Source organism: Pteronotus mesoamericanus, unplaced genomic scaffold, assembly GCF_021234165.1.
Source record: "Pteronotus mesoamericanus isolate MK-2021 breed Mesoamerican mustached bat unplaced genomic scaffold, CSHL_Meso_final scaffold_85, whole genome shotgun sequence".
Classification (NCBI taxonomy): Eukaryota; Metazoa; Chordata; class Mammalia; order Chiroptera; family Mormoopidae; genus Pteronotus; species Pteronotus mesoamericanus.
The window spans coordinates 47,382,215-47,402,560 of record NW_026555329.1 but is presented as its reverse complement, the minus strand read 5'-3'; the positions used below and the strand labels follow the sequence as shown (position 1 = coordinate 47,402,560).

The 20,346-nt window shown below is 39.6% G+C and overlaps 1 non-coding gene across 1 annotated transcript; it reads left to right on the top strand.

The window, feature by feature from the left end:
- The first annotated feature begins 1,669 nt into the window (after nt 1–1,669).
- Nucleotides 1,670–1,776, top strand: LOC129063623 (U6 spliceosomal RNA). The gene has a single exon (XR_008528391.1). It is a non-coding gene; the product is annotated as a U6 spliceosomal RNA (small nuclear RNA).
- Nucleotides 1,777–20,346: the final 18,570 nt, after the last annotated feature.

The window sequence follows — 20,346 nt, the reverse complement described above, 5'->3', positions numbered from 1 at the left end:
AAAGAGCAGGTTCTAAACCATAAGTGGGGATCCCCAGGCTACAGCACAAGAGCCCAAAAAGCACACAGACAACAGCCATCTGTGAAAAGCGACAGTTTGCTCTCTGCCAGAAACAGGTGGCTAGAGATGCAAAGAGCCATTTAAAGGGCCAATGGAAAAATTTGTAGTGGCAGCAATTTACCCTGGCCTGCGGTGGAGGAAGGGGCAGAGTGGGCTGGAGCCACCTGACTGGAGAGGGAGGCTTTGGGGAAAGAACTGAGAAAGTGTATGGCAGGGTCCCTGAGCTGACTCACCCCCCATTCCACAGCTGCCATCTTCCTCAAGCATACCACTTCCCTGAGCAGCAGCAGCATGAAAGGACACAATAGCCATGCTCCTAGGAGGCTGAGCCCTGGTCTGGTGTTGCCCAGGCCTGGTGCTGAGTACAGAGCAGCAATCACAGATTGTAGATCCCTGGCTAAAAGGGACACAGAGTGGGCCTACAGATGCTTGCGATTGTCTGGCAAGAGGCACTGGGGAGAAAAATGAAGGGATAGCTGCGGGGATCCAGGTGCTGACATCTCCCCCATATGGCAGCAGCTGTGTTACAGCAGCTCTGAGATGTGGCAGCGTGAAAGGACACAATAGCTCCACCCACAGGAGGGACTCTGCTGCACCCTGAATGCCTAGGGCAGAGTGACAAGGTTAACAACTAAAGGAGACAGACACAGACAGTAGACTCTTGGAAGTCTCTTAAAGACTCCCTAACGTCAGACAGGGTCAACAGCTAACATCATCAGAGGCAGATCCAGAAAGTGAGAAAAAAAAAGTGGTCTCCTACCATAGAATTGCACACCACAAAGTCAGGTAATCTAGACAGATAAATTTAAGCAGCAGAAGCAAAAAAGGAGTCAAAAAAATAATGGGAAGAAAAAGAAGAACCCTCAATCAAAGGGAAAGGAGGAATCCCCACAAAGAGAACTAAATGAAATAGAGGCAAGTAAATGATCAGATATTGAGTTCAAAACAATGGTTCTAAGGAAGCTCAGTGAGCTCAAAGAGAATTACCAAAAACTACAGGGAAACTATGAGGAACTTACTGCAAACGATATCAGCATTAAAAAAGACATGGAACCTATCAATAAGAGAGAAGAGGAAATGAAGAATACAATTTCTGAATCGAGGAACACAGTAGAAGGAATCAAAAGCAGGCTCAAAGAAACAGAGGATCGAATCAGTGAGCTGGAGAACAAGATAGAAAAAACCTCCCAGAAAGAACCAGAAAATGAAAAAAAACTCAAAAAGAAGGAAGAGGAAATAAGGGAAAGGGAGGATAATCTGAAATGTAATAATATCCATATAATAGGGATACCAGGAGGAGAAGCAGAAAAAGGGATAAAGAAAATGTTTGAAAAAGTAATGATGAAAAAATGTCCCTAATTGGAGGAGAGAAAAAGTCACAAAAGTCCAGGAATCACAGAGGGTTCCATTCAAGAGGAACCGATTGAGGCCCACTCCAAGACACATCATAAATAAAATGGAACATATCAAAGACAAATGGCAAAAATCAAGATGGTAGATGAGTGATTGGAAGTCACACTGAGCACATCCAAAGACCATTCTGGAATTACAACTAAACTGGGGAGAAATCACCTAGAACAAACAACAATAGCAAGAGAGGAACCTTATAGTGCTCGCTTCAGCAGCACATACACTAAAATTGGAAAAATATAGATAACATTAGCATGGCCCCTGCACAAGGATGACATGCAAATTTGTGAGGCATTCCATATGTTTAATTCAAATGATCAACCAATCCAGGAGCTGGTTCTTTGAAAGGATAAACAAAATTGACAAGCCTTTAAGCAGACTAATCAGGTAAAAAAGGGAGAGGACTCAAATAAATAAAATCAGAAATGTAAGAGGAGAAATAACAACTGACAAGAAAGAAATACAAAGGATTGTAAGAAATTACTATGAATATTTATATGCCAAGAAATTTGAAAACCTTGTTGAAATGGATAAATTTCTAAAAAATACAACTTTCCAACAGTGAAAGAAGAAGAAGCAGAAAGCCTGAACAGACCAATAACAGCTAGTGAAATTGAAGCAATAATCAAAAACTCCCAGCACACAAAAGCTCTGGACTGGATGGTTTCATGGGAGAATTTTAAAAAACATTTAAGAAAGATCTAACCCCTGTTCTCAGACTATTCAAAAAAAAATCCAAGAAGAAGGAAGACTCCCAAACTTTTTGTATGAGGCCAGCATCATCCTAACGCCTAAGCCAGATAAAGACAGAACAAGGAAAAAAAAAAAACCACAGGTCAATATTGCTGATGAACATAGATGCTAAAATCCTCAACAGAGAGGAGAAAAAGATGGCAGAGGAGTAAATGAGAGTCACGCAGACCTCCTCCCAAGACCAAACTGGAATTGTGACTGAATAGTGGAGAAATCACCTGGAAAACAATAAAAAGATAAAGGGAGAGGAGCCTTGGAGCTGTGGACAGACAGTGGAATCAACTTTCACACATCAGAATGGGTGAGAAGTATGGTGGAGGCTCAAGAGGGTGGCCTGGGCACCCATGGGCACCAGCACCAGGAGGCCATTGAAATGGCCAGTTGGATCCCCCTGAGAAGGACAGGGTCTGAATCATGAACAGGAACCCCTAGACTACAGTAGCTGAAACCAGGATAACACACAGAGAAAATGCAACCCCAAAATGCTTAGGGGGCACTCTCTGCCAGAGACAGGTGGCTGGAGATGCAAAGAGACATTTAAAGGGCCAACACAAAAATTTGCAGTGGAAGCTGCCTTCCTCGATCTCTGGGTAGAGGTGGCAGGAGAATGGGCTGGTGCCTGAGGAAAGATTAGTGAGGAAAACTTTGTGAAGAGAACTGAGACGGTGGCCAGCGGAGCCCTGGTGATAACTCATCTCCCACTCTGCAGCTACCATCTTGCTCAGGCATAAGTGAATCAATTAACCTGCCTTTTTGTGCTCTGTACACAGCTTGTGCACGTGTGGGCTGGAGACTGAATGCAGACTTGGCTGGAAAAAATAGAGGATTCCTGGCCACAGGGGACACACAGCTGCATAGAGAGCTTTGAGGAGAGACTGGAGACGGAGGGGTTGGGGAAAGAACTGGAGGATTATCCGAAATTCCCTGAGCAGAGTCGTTCCCCATTACCTAGTCCCCATTTTTCACAGGCAAGCCATACCCCCAAAGTGGCAGGAGCAGGCGCGCAAGCCAGAAGGTGCGCAATTACAACGCGGTCCGCAGAAATAGTGGATCCTTGGCCAAAGGGGTCACAGAGCTGCCCAGAGACCCTCGGGGTGAGAATGGAGACAGGATTAACCGGAGAGTCCTGGAGCTGACTCTTTCCCTTTTCCATAGTCTCCATTTTAGGTGGGCAGGCCAAGCTCCCAAAGAGCCAAAAGCAGGAAAGCACACAGTAGAAGACCCTAAAATGACTAGTGCTGGGGCGCAAGCACGCACATGGGGGCCTGCGAGGGCTGGGGCGCATGCAAGTGAGCCAGCGTGTGAGTACAGAGCGGTCCGCAGAAATGGTGGATCCCTGACCTAAAGGGTCACAGAGCTGCCCAGAGACCCTCGAGGATAGACTGGAGACAGAGGCATTGGGGAGTCCCGGTGCTGACCCTATCTCAGTCCAAGATCTACATCTTGCTCAGGCAGACTATTCCCCTAAGTGACAGCATCCTATACACGCACAATAGTCCCACCATTAGGAGGCACTGCTCCACTCTGTGGTGCCTAAACCTGACAGATGAGGGCAGGATGACCAAATTGACAATCACAGGAGACAGACACAGACAGTAGATTCCTGGAAGGCTGAAAAAAATGGACAAAGGTCAGACAGGGTCAACAACTGACACCATCAGAGGCAGACTCAGAAAGAAAAGTAAAGACTAAATAAATAAATAAATAAATAAATAAAGACCTGCCTACTACCATAGAAGTTTAATCCACAAAGTCAGGAAATCTAGACGGATCAATCGAAGCAGAAACAAACAAACAAACAAAAAAAATAGACTCACAAAAAAGGGAAGAAAAAGTTCTCCCAAATGAGAGTAAAGGAGGAATCCACACAGAGAGAGCTAAATAAAATAGAGGCAAGTGAACTATCAGATACTGAATTCAAAACAATGGCTCTAAGGAAGCTCAATGAGCTCAGCCAGCTCAAAGATAAGTATGAGAAATTGCAGAGAAACTATCAGGAACTTATGGCACACTATATCACCCTGGAAAAGGACATAGAAACTATCAAGAAGACTCAAAAGAATATGAAGAATACCATTTCTGAATTGAAGAACACAGTAGAAGGAATCAAAACAGGCTAGATGAAGCAGAGGATTGAATCAGTGAAATGGAGGATAAGGTAGAAAAAGCTCCCAGGAAGAACAAGAACTGGAAAAAAGACTCAAAAAGAATGAAGTGGCATTTATGGATATGCAAGAGAACCTGAAACACAATAATATCTGCATATAGGGATACCAGAAGGAGAAGAAGAGGAACAAGGGATAGAGAACCTCCTTGAAAAAGTAATGATGGAAAATTTCCCCAATTTGAGGAGAGAAAAGGTCTCACGGGTCCAGGAAGCAGAGAGGCCACCATTCAAGAGGAGCCCAATGAGGCCCACTTCAAGACACATCTCATTAAATGTCAAATATCAAAGAAATGAAAGATCCTAAAGGCAGCAAGGGAGAAACATGATGTAACATACAAGGGAGCCCCTATACAGCTAGCAGCTGAATTCTCAAAAGAAACACTACAAGCCAGATGGAAATGGCAACAAATATTCCATATCATGAAAAACAAGGGCCTACAACCAAGGCCGCTCTACCCAGCAAGGCTCTCAATTAAAATAGAAGGTGAAATAAGGATGTTCCCAGACAAAAGAAGGCAAAAAGAATATGTATTCACCAAACCAGCACTACAAGATATGCTAAAGGGACTGGTTTAAGAAGATGAAGGAAAAGAGTGAGAAAGAGAAAAACACAGATACAAAGAAAAAAAAAGGTATAGGTTTCTATCAGTAATAACTCTCAATGTAAATGGACTAAATGCCACAATCAAAAGACACAGGGTAGCTGAATGGATAAGAAAACATGACCCACACATATGCTGCCTACAAGAGACCCACCTCAGAGCAAAAGACCTGCACAGATTCAAAATAAAGGGATGGAAAAAGAATATTACAAGCAAATGGGCAAGAGAAGAAAGCAGGGGTAGCAATACTTATATCAGACAAAATAGATTTCAAAACAGAGGCCATAAAAAGAGACCCAGAGGGGCACTTTATAATACTTAAAGGAAGAATCTATGAAGAAGACATAAACATTGTAAACTTATATGCTCCCAACATAGGAGCACCCAAATATATAAGGAAAATCTTGGACATTTTCAAGAAAGATATAAGCAGCAACACACTGATAGTAGGGGATTTTAACACTCCACTGTCAAAAGTGGACCGATGTTCCGAACAAAACATCAACAAAGATAGTGTGGAGCTGAATGACGCACTGAATCAAATGGACTTAACTGACATATATAGAACCTTACATCCCAAAGAAGAAAAATGCACATTCTTTTCAAATGCTCATGGGAATTTTTCAAAGATAGACCACATGATAGGACACAAAGCAAGCCTCAGCAAATTCAGGAAAATTGAAATAATATCAAGCTTTTCTCAGACCACAAGGGTTTGAAACTGGAAATCAACCTAAAGAGAAACCTCAAAAACTTGCAAACTCATAGAAACTGAATGGTAGACTATTAAACAATGAACGTGTCAATATGAGATAAGTGAAGAAATCAAAAAGTTTCTGGAAACAAATGAAAAAGAACAGACAACAGTCCAAACCCTATGAACACAACAAAGGTAGTCCTGAGAGGGAAGTTCATAGCAATACAGGCTTACCTAAAAAGATAGAAACTTTTCAAATGAAAGACCTAATACTACAACTTCAAGAACTGGAGAAACAACAACAGATAAATCCCAGAGCAAGTAGGAGGAAGTAAATAATCAAGATTAGAGCAGAACTGAATGACATAAAAATGAAAGGAACAATTCAAACAATCAACCAATCCAGGAGCTGCTTCTTTGAAAGGATAAATGAAATCAACAAGCCTTTAAGCAGACTCATCAAGAAAAAAAGGGAGAGGACCCAAAATAATAATATCAGAAATGAAAGAGGAGAAATAACAACTGATACCACAGAAATACAAAGGAATGTAAGAAACTACTATGAACAATTATATGCCAAGAAATTTAAAAACCTTGATGAAATGGACACATTTCTAGAAAAGTATAATCTTCCAACACTGAAGGAGGAAGAAAAAGAAAGCCTGAACAGACCGATAGCAGCTGGGGAAATTGAAGCAGTAATCAAGAAACTCTCGGCACACAAAAGCCCTGGGCCAGATTGTTTCACAGGAGAATTTTTCAAAACATTTAAGGAAGACATAACCCCTGTCTTTCTCAGACTATTCCAAAAAATCCAGGAGGAGGGAAGTCTCCCAGACTCTTTTCATGAGGCCAGCATCACCCTAATCCCCATACCAGATAAAGACCCTATAAAGAAAAAAAACTACAGGCCAATTTTGCTGATGAATGTTGATTCTAAAATCCTCAACAAAATATTAGCAAACTGCATCCAGCAATACATTAAAAAGATTATCCTCCTTGTTCAAGTGGGTTTCATCCCAGGGATGCAGGGATGGTTCATATATGCAACTCAATAAACATAATACATCACATAAATAAAAGAAAAAAACCACATGATCATCTCAATAGACACAGAAAAAGCATTCAATAAGGTACAGCACCTATTTATAATCAAAACAGTCAGCAAAATGGGAATAAATGCGCCATTCCTCAACATAATAAAGGCCAAATATGAAACACCTACAGCCAACATCATACTCAACGGGCAAAAACTAAAGGCTTTCCCAATAAGATCAGGTATACGACAAGGATGCCCTCTTTCACCACTTCTCTTCAACATAGTATTGGAAGTCCTAACCACAGCAGTCAGACAAGAAAAAGAAATAAAAGGCATCCATATAGGAAAAGAGGAAGTAAAACTATCCTCGTTTGCAGATGACATGATCGTGTACATAGAAAACCCTGTAGACTCTACCAAAAAACTACACAAACTAATAAGTGAATTGGCAATACAGTGGGATACAAAGTCAATATTCAGATATCAAAGGCATTTTTGTACACCAGCAATGAAATAAAAGAAGAAATAAGAAAAATAATCATTCATTATAGCAACAAAAAAAATAAAGTACCTTCGAGTAAATTTAACCAAAGACATAAAAGACCTCTGCACAGAGAACTATACAACATTAAAGAAAGAAATTAAGGAAGACAGAAATAAATGGAAGCATATACCATGCACATGAACGGAAGAATTAATATCATCAAAATGTCCATACTACCTAAAGTAATTTATAGATTCAATGCAATCCCTATTAAAATACAAATGATGAATTTCACAGAAATAAAACAGACATTTCAAAAAGTTATATGGAACCATAAATGACCCCTAATAGCTGCAGCAATTTTGAGAAAGAAAAACAAAGTAGGAGGGATCACAATACTGGACATCAAACTATATTAAAAAACCACTATACTCAAAACAGTCTGGTACTGGCACAAAAACAGACCCATAGACCAGTGGAACAGAATAGAAAGCCCAGAAATAAGCCCAGGTGTCTATGGGCAACTAATATTTCACAAAGGGGGCAGAAGCACAAAATGGAGTAATAATTGCCTCTTCAACAAATTCTGTTGGGAGAGCTGGAAAGCTACATGCAAAAAATTGAAATTGGATCATCAGCTGCCACTGTACACAAAAATAAACTCAAGGTGGATAAAAAACTTATATATGTCTCAACATCATAAAAGTCCTAGAGGAGAACATTGGCAGGAAACTCAGATATCCCACACAGCAATTTTTTCACCTATATGTCTCCTAAAGCAAGGGACATAAAGGAAACAATAAACAACTGGGACCTCATCAAAATAAGCTTCTGCATGGCTAAAGAAAACATCAGCAAAGTGAAAAGGAAGCCAAGTGTATGGGAAAATATATTTGATAATGATATATCAGATAGAGGTTTGATCTCCAATATATATAAAGAACTCACACGATTCTACTCCAAGAAGAAAAATGATCTAATAAAAAATGGACAAAGGACCTGGGCAGATGCTTTTCCAAGGATGAGATACAGAGGGCCCAGAGACATTTGAAAGGATGCTTGGCATCACTAGCCATCATAGGAATGCAGATCAAAACCACAATGTGATACCACCTCACACTGGTAAGAATGGGCATCATAAACAGATCAACAAACAACAGGTGCTGGTGAGGCTGTGAAGAAAAGGGAACAGTAGTACACTGTCGGTGGGAATGAAGACTGGTGTAGCCATTGTGTAAAGCAGTGTGGAGTTTCCTCAAGAAGCTGAAAACGGACATGACTTTTGATCCAGTGATTCCCCTGCTGGGAATATATCTTAAGAATCCCAACATGCCAATTCAAAAGATCCTATGCACCCCAATGTTCATAGCAGCACAATTTACAATAGGCAAGTGATGGAAGCAGCCTAAATGTCCATCAGTAGATGATTGGATCAAACAATTATGGCACTTTTACACAATGGAATACTACACAGCCGAAAGAAAAAAAGAACTACTACACTTTGCAACAGCATAGATGGAACTAGCTAGCATTATGCTAAGTGAAATAACACAGGGGGAAAAAGACAAATACCATATGATCTCACCTATAAGCAGAACCTAACCAACAAAACAAAGTTTCAGGGAAAATAAGACCAGCAACATGAAAGAAAAACCAACAGAGTCAAGAGCGAAGGAGGGTTGGGTGAGTGAGGGAAAAAGAAGGGAAGGGGAAAGTCAAGGAACATATAGCAAGGACTCATGGACAAAGCAAAAGTGGGGAAGGATTGAGGGAGGGAGTTGGGGGAGGAGAGCATTGGAAAGTGGTTGGGGGAAGGGAGAGACAAATGTATTTGGAAAAAGAAAGAAATTAATTTAAGCAATATTCTCAAGAAAATGTTGGCAAACCACAGCCAATAATGAATCATCCTCCATGATCAAGTGGGATTCATCCTAGGGTTGCAAGGATGGTTCAATATTTGCAAATCTGTAAATGTAATAATTCACATAAACAAAAGTAAAGACAAAAGCCATATGATATCAATAGATGTGGAAAAAACATTTGATAAGGTGTAGCACCCATTTATGATAAAAACACTCAGCAAAGTGGAAATAAAGGAGGTATCAGTATAAAAGATTTTCCAGTTTGGATACTAGGATTAGCCCATGAGATAAAAACATATTTTAATGGTTCAAGTAATGTTAATTTTAGAGAGAGAGAGAAAGGGAGAAAGAAGGAGAGAAACATTAATGTGTAAGAGAAACATCGATTGGCTGCCCCTCCTATGTTTTCAGCAAGGGACATGGCCCTCTTCACGGGCAAGTGCCCTGACCAGGAATCAAACCAGTGACCTTTTGCTTTGTGTCACAATCCCCAGCCCACTAAGCCATACCAATCAGGGCAAGATAAACACTTTTAATGCAAGATATTTCATTTTAGTAAAGGTCTTTTTCACCTTTCCCTTGAGAATGCAAAGAGGGTTTATGAGGCATGCCATATCACTACAAATCCACAATAAAATTAATTTTAAATGGAGCATTTTGTCTTATTTCCTTGGTGACAACTGTTGTCTACTAGTAAGCTGTATAACAACACAGCACACACCAAGAGACATGCAATTATAGACATGTATACATGTATGTAGACATTTTGCATAGTTTTCTCACTTTAAATAAAAAAATATTTTGTAAGTAATTTTCTTCAAAATAATCTCTGATCTCTGTTAAGAAAAATAATTGTCCATAATTTAAGGATTAAAGGTGAAATTCTTGATCGAGTTGTGTGTGTGTACATGTGTGTTATGTGTGTGGATTGGGGATAAATGAAGGCAGAGTGTTGTAGTTTCTATATTGTTAGCTCAGAAGAAAAGGCAAAGAGGCCTTGAGGCTTCTTCTAAAATATTTTACAGTGGGTAAAGAAGGAAACATTCTCAGCCTGTAGGACTACTTTAGAAGATGAAGGTAATGATAATAGCAACAATAATACTAATAACAGCTGTATCAGTGTTGACTAAAATGTCTTCTCTGAGCCTAATTTAATCACTAATAAAACAAATAGAATTAATTGCATAAATTATTTTAAAAAATGACTTATGCATATATACAATGGAATACTATGCAGCAGAAAGAAAGAAGAAACTCCTACCATTCACAACAACATGAATGGAACTGGAGAGCATTATGCTAAGTAAAATAAGCCAGGAAGTGAAAGACAAATACCATATGATCTCACCTATTAAGTGGAAGCTAATCAAGAAAACAAACAAATGAGCAAAATCGAACCAGAGGCATGGAAACAAGGAACAAACTGAAAGAAACCAGAGGTAGGGATGTGGGGGTGGGTAGGGCAGAGGAAAGTGGTGGAGGGTAAATGGAGAAAAATGTACTTGAAAAATTTTAAAAAAAGAAATAAACATTTTTTCAAAAAAGAACAAGCATAAATAACCCATGGACATGGGCTACGGGGTGGGGATTGACTGGGGGGGGGGCAGTGGGCAAGGCAAGGGAGAGCAATGGGGGAAAATTAGAACAACTGTAATAGAACAACAATAAAAATAAATAAAAAATGATTTATATATATACACACATTTATATATACTATATATGCTACACATGCCCCTAATTTTGGAACCCTTTCTTTTGTATCACCTGTCCCTCTGTTATTATTATTATTCTAAGGATATGTTTACTGATTTGAGAGAGAGAGAAAGAGAGAGGCATTTTTTGCTTCCCATATGCACCCTGATTGAGGATAAAACCCACAGCCTAGGAATACAAGGTCTGTCTTGAAGGTATCTAACCATGTAATATGAAAAATAAAGACATTTATTGAAGAAGATATATGATACAAGAAACATTGTACATAGGACAATGACTCCTCAGTACCCTCAAATTAGGTACCTTGGGACCTCACACAGTTCTGCCAACTGCCATCAGCTATCCCATCATAGTTCCCTGAATTTCATCAAAAAATGAAATTTTTTCCCTGTTAAGGTGATTTTAGTTTTGATAAAAGGCAGAAGTCACAGGCACCAAATCTGGGCTATAAAGGGTCTCAGTCACCTGGGTGATTTGCTGTTTTGCCAAAAAACTCAGCACAAGATGTGATGCATGAATGGGTGTGTTATGGGAAAGCTACCAATCACCAATTGCCCATAGATGTGGCCTTCTGCATCTGCGTAATTTCTGGAGATGAATGTTGAAGCTTAATGCAAAATTTGATGCAAACTCATTGCTCTACTTGCTCAGTTATTTTGAATGTGATGGCCACACAATACACATGCTCACTCAATGACATCTACCATCCCCACTGACTAATACAGTGAAGCTGTCATTGTTCACACATGCGCATTTCAGCCCACTCTTCTTGGCTGACAGATTACACTGATGTTATACAAACTGTTCTTGTTATAGTAACCATGGCGGGACCTTTTCTGGACAGACCTCATATTCCCTGACTGGGAATCGAACTCACATTTTGGTGTACGGGTCGATACTCCAACCAACTGAGCCATGCAGTTAGGGCTCTCTATTATTTTTATTTAGCACTTCAACTACACTTTATTTTGAGAATTCTAAATCATTTTGATTTTTTTTTGTTTGAATTCTAATTCAATTACTCCCCTATCCTTAACTCCTGATAATAATTCTAAAATGGCAAGTAGAAGACCTTGTGAGGTTTGAGAATGGTATTCTATGACTGCACACCTCCCAGAACAGAGGTCCTAATAATTTTTAATGTGGGATATTTTCATGTTCTGTAATAAAGAGGATACTGTTTTTGGATACCTCTCTTTGTGTCTCTGTGTGTTTGGGAGTACAGGAGTGTGGGTAAGGGAGAGGAGGAAACTTTTGTGGGCAGGTAGATTGTATGTGAGGGGAAGTTTCAATGATACTGGCAAACAACTGAAAGACTCCCAGATGTACAAACAGATCTTCAACCCCAGGTTCCAGACTATTTATTGCTATGTGCTGCTTATCACTTGTTCAACTAACTCTGAATTTTAACTCTGCCCAACCATACATGAGCCCTCAGGATAGACAGTGGTGGGAAACACTGTGCAGCCCCTTCCTCAGCCATGCACATTATCACCAGAAGAAGCACAGAAAATTATATACATGGCATTTAGTTCTTAAAGCTCAACTTCAGTTCTGATTCTAGTTAAACTCCTTGTCTTTATTTATTCTTTTTCATTTTTACCTTATAAAACACCTTAAATATTTTTTTAAAATCTTAAGTGGTAATACAAATAAGTTTCTATGAAATATTCTGTGATTTTAATTATCATCAACGTATTATTTAAAGACATGTGAGAGCAAAAGAGTGAATTATACAATGTTGCCAGCAGAACTTTTTGGATGTGATGTGTGATTCTATGTTCCATTTTTATCATGAATAATGCAAACAAAATGAAAATATTTGGCAAGTAGGCAGAATTTGGGAAAGAAAGTTATTCACGAAATTAATATTCTTTTTGTTATTTTCAGACTTGATATTATCAGTTCTAATTTGCTTCATCAGTAATGCTACCATCTGGTGAAATTTAGTCCTCTTAGCATTTATTCTGTTGAATAATCTTGTGATCTTAGTATATAAAAGAAAAACAAATAAACAATGCGTGAGTTGGGACCAGAAAGTAAATTTAGTTCTCCTTGCTTAAGAGGGTGCCAGTGAATTCCTGCTGTACCTTCTCTTTCAGTTTTATGCAATTAGCATTGAACTAAGGGAACATATCATACTTTTCCTGCATGATTCCTAGAATACAGGATGTTGGTTCAAAAGAAAAAAAATGCTACAGTAGAACAAGATTATAACAGCAAAGAAAATGCTACAAGAGAAAATAAAAATGGAAGATGCTAATAGATCCTATTCATTTTGAATTTCTGAGAACTGAGTTAAGCTATGGATTGACTACAGCAGAAGTGTTGTTTTTCTTTAGGCATTTACACATGATAGGATGGGTTATAAAGGTGCATGGATGAAGAGGAAAAACCAACAAAAATAAGTTAATCAAAACAAAAGCAAAGTTCAAACTGGAAAGCTAACCAAATGTCCCTACATAATATTCAGGAGCACAGTGTGCTTACAGACAATAGAATTGCCAACAGGGTCTGTTGGTGTTTTCTCAGTGATGTCACCGGACTCTGAGTAGCTATCAGTCAAGTCATTCACATTGCTGATGTCTAGTTCCCGGATTGGTTTTTGACTGGACTCATCAGTAGAGAATGCAAATGATCTCTCCATGGTAACTTCATTTTTAATTGGTTCCATGACCACAGTGTAATAATGTTGAACCTTGGCTGGGTGAAATAGTTATTTCTACTGTAAGCATTTAATTTATGTTCTCCAGTAACAAAGTTTGAGATAACTGAAAAATAACTACAACAAATGAAACATGGCTCTATATTAAACTGTTTTCTTTATTCTGTTGAGTTTACCCCATTTTAAAATCAAGGAATTTAAAAAAATATAAAGGGACAATCACAAGTTATTTTAGGAAAATTTGCTTTCACTTATAATTCATGCCTTTCCTGACCTATGAGGCTCACTTGGATAGACATCATCCTGCAAAGTGAAAGGCTGCCAGTTTGATTCCCAGTCAGGGCACATACCTAGGTTGTGGGTTTACTCCCTGACTGAGGCATGCACAAGAGGCAACAGATCAATGTTTCTCTCTCATATCAATGTATCTCTCTCTCTCTCTAATTAATTAATTCATGGTTGCTTTTGTTCAGTTAATGTAAGCCCTATTTTATTCCTATTTATAAAACTTGCTCTTGGTCTCAAATGTTTATACAAATGATCAGATGACTAGGTCTAAAAAGTAATGAATTCACCAAATTGTACATTGAAAGGACCTGGTATGTCAAATCATGTATGACATTGTTATTTCATAAAATCACATGGGTGTTTGAATGTGTGCTAAGAAGGGAAATAACCTTTCCTGTATATAGAAATCAACAGAAAAACATGACAGTCAATCCAACATAGTTAAATTTCCAAAATAATTTTCTTTACCATCTTTTCTTTTTCCTTGCTCAAATCTATCCAGACAGTGGTTTAGTTGACTGAAGTGTTGTATGCTGATCCAGGAATGGGACTGTTGAAAGCCAAAAGCATGGAGAACAAACTTTTCATTCAGAATCTTTTCATTAAGGAAGACAAAGTAGTATTGAACAAATTCTTATTAGTAAATTCAAAGATTGAGAACTATAGAACAAAAAAAGTTTCCAAATTCAGAATAATGTAGCAAAATGTAATCCAGTAAAGAAAAATAAAGCTTATACTTACCTCATGCCTTTTGCTGATTCTATCCAAAACAGAGCTGTTAAACCTGAAAAACTCAAATATGCTTTAACATTTTGGCAAATTTTTGTTAAGTGTGTGGAGTATAATAACACTGAGGCATGTAACAACCAGTTGCATCAAATTGGTTATATTTAAAGATTCTTGTCCTTCAGTATAATTTTCTTCACCTATTTTTAAATGTTGTTGCATTCATGAATGCATATTTTAAGTAAAAGTTCAAATTTCTCCAGTCCCACCATGGAAGAGTTCAAGTGAATTATGAAGGTATGAGAAAGCATAGGTGAGCTGAAATAATGGCAATTACAGGAAAGTACAGAGGGTGGACTAAACCAAGAGATGATCAGGACATGCTGGTGGGTGCTGCTGCTGGAGACACTGAATCAAACACCAGTTCACCCTGATCAGGGAGGCTGAGCTTCCTAGAAGTTGGCATGAGTTCATTCAGAGACCTGACTCTGCCTCCTGGGAACAATGTGGTTCCAACTGGCTGTTAAATCCTGCTTCTCCAGTGAGAGTCATAACCACAGCCCAGGGGAAGAGGGGAGTATTAAATGAGCTAATGCATATCAAGCAACCTGTCAGTACACTCAGCCTGCTCTTCCAGGAAATGAATTTTTCTGTTCCTGTTGGATTTAACCCTTATCAGATTAAGTACCAGGTCCTTCACTTCTGTTAACATTCTTGTCAAATTTTTCACCTCTTGGAGCTCTGGCTGGTATTTCTGAGTAGATTGAGTGCTGGACTGTGAATCAGAGGGTTTCCAGTTTGATTAATGGTCAGGGTACATGACTGTGTTGTAGGCCAGGTCATGAGAAGCAACTGATTGATGCTTCTCTCTTCCTCTTTCTCCTTCTCTTCCCTTCCCTTCTCTTTAACAATAAATAAGTGAAAGCTTAAAATAAATAAAATAAATAAAAATGGTCACCTCTTGGATACAATTCCATGTCGAGATGATGACACTTCAAGGATTTCAGCCCATCCTTATTTTAGAAAAATCAGCCAATGACCTCTCTGTTTTAGTCTCAGATCCCATTCCCTTTAAATCAGGCAGGGAGAGACTTCCATAAACTACACAGGCAAGGACTATGATTATGGCCCACGGGAAGTATAACCATAGAACTCCTACCACAGAAGTCTAGCCCACAAAGACAAACAGGCAAAGTAGAGCAATCTGAGAGGCAGAAACAAACAAAAAGAGTCACCTAAAATGGGGAGATATAAAAATAAACAAAATTGAGAGGAAAGGAGGCATTCCCATAAAAAGAGCTAAATGAAATTGAGGCAAGCAATCTTATCAAACATAGAATTAAAAATAGTGGTTATAAGGATGCTCAAGGAACTCAGTGAGAACTACAAGGAACTTTATGGGAGTTACAACGAATTTAGTGGGAACTACAAGAGTAGGAAAAAGGACATAGAAACAATGAATCAAAACCAGGAAGAAATGAAGAATACAATATCTGAAACAAACAAACAAAAATACACTAGAAGAAATTAAAAGCAGGCTGGATGAAGCAGGGACTTGAATAAGTGAGCTACAAGATAGAAAGAAATACCCAGTCAGAAAATAAAATGAAAAAGGACTAAAAAGGAATGAGGATAGTTTAAGGGAGCTTCAGGACAATATGAAACGTGTCATTTGCATCACAAGAATATCAGAAGGATGAAAAAAGAAGCAAAGAATAGAAAACCTGTTTGAAAAACAATAACAGAAAACTTCCCTAATGGTGAAGAAAAAAGTCTTGCAAGATCAGGGAGCACAGAAGGTCCCAGTCAAGATGAACACAACCAGGCCCACTCCAAGACACCTCATAACAAAAAGGGCAAATTTTAAAGACAAAGAGAGAATTTTTTTGACAGTTTTTATCTTTTATTCAGGTAGTCTATATTTACATGAGAAATTTCTCATGTAAGTCTAAATTTACACAGAAAGTTCCGAACAAGATGTTATTTATTGCATTTACCCAGTTGGGGTTTGAGATGAGTCAACTTGCCACAACATAGGGATAGTTGTTCCTTTCGATCCTGCCTGAGAATTAAATCCTAAATCTTCTGGACTCTACCATGAAATCATGAATTTTAGAATAGGCACTTCAGGGTTCTTAAAACATGTATTTTCTTTTTTTTGTAAAACTTTCCTTTTTATCTTTAAAATCATGTTTATTTTGTTACAGTTTTCTCAGTTTTAATCCCTTCACCCCCCTCCATCCATCCTACCCCCACCGCCTACTCCTACAGTCAATTCCCACATTGTTGTCCTTGTTCACGGGTCATTCATATACGTCTTTTTGTCCAGTCCCTTTCCCTTCTTTCCACTATTGTCCTCCTTTGCCATACCCTCTTGTCACTTTCATTCTGCACCATGTTTCCATGCCTGTGGTTTATTTTGATTGTTAGTTTATTTTGTTGAGTAGATTCCACTTATGGGTCAGGTCATATGGTATTTGTCTTTCACCAAATGGCTTATTTCACTTAGCATGATATTCTACAGTTCCATCCATGTTGTTGCAAAAGGTAGGAGTTCCTTCTTTCTTTCTTTTTAAATGGAGATTGATTTTATTTATTTAATCCACTATAAAATCTTAAAAAATTTAAATCCATTATAAAGTCTCAGCAATTAAAACAACATGACACCAGCACAGAAATAATCAAGTAGATCAATGATATAAAGTGAGCATTCTAGAAACAAACATATATATCTAACAATGTAATATATGATGAAATTGATATTTCAAATCAATGAGGGAAATAAAGTTTATTCAACAAATAAGAGGCATGGACCACTATTACTTGAAATAAAACAAATATAGAGCCCTATGTCACACAATAATTGAAAAATATTCAGATGAGTTAAAAATCAACATGTAGAGTCTGACGAGTTTTAGGAGAAAATACAAAATAATATATTTCTTACCCTGAACTAACATACTCAAACCCAGAAGTTATAAAGTAAAATATTGACAATATGGCTCTATTAAACATTTAAGACTGTATAGTAATATACATATAACAAAGTTAATGGACAAGTAAAAGAATAGGCAAGTATTTGCATTATATCTAAAAAATGGGTTAATAGTTTTCTTTTATTTAGGGAAATAATTCTACAAACACTTAATAAAAAATGGATAAAGAATACCGAAAAGCCACTTAAAGCTTTTTTAAAAATAATAGAAATAGGCAAGAAATACACAAAAAACAAGTGTAGTTTCAACAGATAAAAAAGTAACAATTAAAATAACACATCATTGACACAATGAGATTAATAAGTATTAAAAATATTGGTAACATCAAGTATTGGTGACTGTGAAAGGAACTGGATATTCATAGACTTTTTCTTCATCTTCTTAAAGCAGTTCCTTTAGCATATTTTGTAATGCTGGTTTGGTGGAGATGTATTCTTTTAGCCTTCCTTTGTCAGGGAAACTCCTTATATCACGTTCCATTTTAATTGAGAGCCTTGCTTGGTAGAGCAGTCTTGGTTGTAGGCCCTTGCTTTGCATGGCTTGGAATGTTTGTTGCCATTCACTTCTGGCTTGTACTGTTTCTGTTGAGAAGTCAGCTCCTGGGTGTATTGGGGCCCGCTTGTATGTTACTTTCTCCTTCTCCCTTGCTGCCTTGAGGATTCTCTCTTTGTCTTTGATATTTGCCATTTTAATGATGATGTGTCTTGGAGTGGACTTCTTTGAGTCCCTCTTGAGTGGGGTCCTCTGTGCCTCCTGGATCCATGAGAACCTTTCTTTCCTCAAATTAGGGAAATTTTCCATCATTACTTTTTTGAGGAGGTTCTCTATCCCTTGCTCCTCTTCTTCTCCTTCTGGTATCCATATTATGTGGATATTATTGCATTTCAGGTTGTCCTGCATTTCCCTAAATGCCTCTTCATTCTTTTTGAGCCATTTTTCCATTTCTTGTTCTTTCTGGGAGCTTTTTTCTACCTTATCCTCCATCTCACTGATTCGATCCTCGGCTTCATCCAGTCTGCTTTGGATTCCTTCTACTGTGTTCTTCAATTCAGAAATGGTATTCTTCATATCCTCTTGTGTCTTCTTGATAGTTTCTATGTCCTTTTCCAGGCTGATATAGTTTGCTGTAAGATCCTGATAGTTTCTCTGCAGTTTCTCATAGTTATCTTTGAGCTGGCTGAGCTCATTGAGCTTCCTTAGAACCATTGTTTTGAATTCAGTATCTGATAGTTCCCTTGCCTCTATTTCATTTAGCTCTCTCTGTGGGGAGTCCCCTTTTCCACTCATTTGGGGGGAACTTCTTTTTCTTCCCATTTTTGTGAGAGTCTGTTAAGTATTTTTGTCCTGTACTTTTCTTTCTGGGCCTGCCTCTGAAGATGTCAGTTGTTGACCCTATAGGACCTTGGGTTGTTTGTTTGAGCCTTCCAGGAGTCTACTGTCTGTGTCTGACTCCTGCTTGGAGTAGCTCTGTGACCCCTTCGGTCAGGGCTGGGCTATTTTTTGGGATCTCTCTGCACTCTCATGCGAGCTCCTTGAGCGCGCTCCCTGGCACAGCAGGATCCCCTGCCTGCCTGGGCTCATATGTGCTTGCCCCAGACCAGGGGGCTTATTCACAACCTCATGTACTCATCTGGCCCCCCTGGCCAGTGAGCTCCGTGGCACTGGTCAATTTAGGGTCTTCTATTGTGTGTTTTCCCCGCTTTTGGCTCTTTGGGTGCATTGCTTGCCCTCGCCAAATGGGGACAACAGAAATGGGAAGAAGTCAGCTCCAGGACTCTCCGGTTAATCCTGTCTCTGGTTTCTCCTCCAGGGACTCCGGGCAGCTCTACTAATTTTGTGGGCCTCTCTGCAATCACGGGCGGGCGGGTCAATTTATGCCTGCCCTTGCCGCTCTGTGCACTCCCTCGCAGGCCGTATCCGTGCCAATCTGTGGGAGGCCTTGCCGGGCCGGTGCAAGCATTCGCCAGCCTGCGTGGGTCACACACACGCTCGCAAACCCTCGCCGGTCACTCGGCGCAAGTGTGCGCGCCTGCTCTGGGTGTTTTGGGGGTGTCTATGTGTTCTTTTTGGCTTTTGGCTTTTTGGGGGTGTGGTCTCTTCCCCCGCAATGGAGACTATGGCAAGGAGAAGGAGTCGGGACTCCACGGTTCCTCCTCCCGTTCTTTCCCCAACACCTCTGTTTCTAGTCTCTCCTCAGGGGTCTCTGGGCAGTTCTGTGACCCCTTTGGACAAGGATCCACCATCTGTGCGGCCTGCGTTTCAATCGCAGGCAGTCTGGTTCCTGCGTGCCCCTCTTCTGCCTCTTTGGGGAGCGCGCCTTTCCAGCCCACAATGGAGACTACGGAAAGGGGAGGGAGTCGGGGCTCCCTGGTTCCTCCTCCCGTTCTTTCCCCAACGCCTCCATCTCCAGTGTCTCCTCAAGGCTCTCCCAGCCAGTCTGCACTCAGCCCCACAGCTCACACGCTTACAAGGTGAGTGCGGTGTGCACAAAAGGCAGGTTAATTGATTCCCTTATGCCTGAATGAGATGGTAGCTGCAGAGTGGGAGGCGTGCCATCACCGGGGCTCCACCGGCCGCCGTGTGAGTTCTCTTCACAGAGTTTTCCTCACCCATCTTTTCCCAGGCACCAGCCCACCCTGCTGCCGCCTCTACCCAGAGATCAAGGAGGGTGGCTGCCACTGCAACTTTTGCGTTGGCCCTTTAAATGTCTCTTTGCATCCCCAGCCACCTGTCTCTGGCAGAGAGTGACCCTAAGGTTTTCGGGGTTGTGTTTTGTCTGTATTTTCTTGGTTTTAGCTGCTGTAGTTTAGGGGTTCCTGTTTATGATTCAGACCCCGTTCTTCTCCGGGGAATTTAACTGGCCGTTTCAATGTCCCTCTGGTGC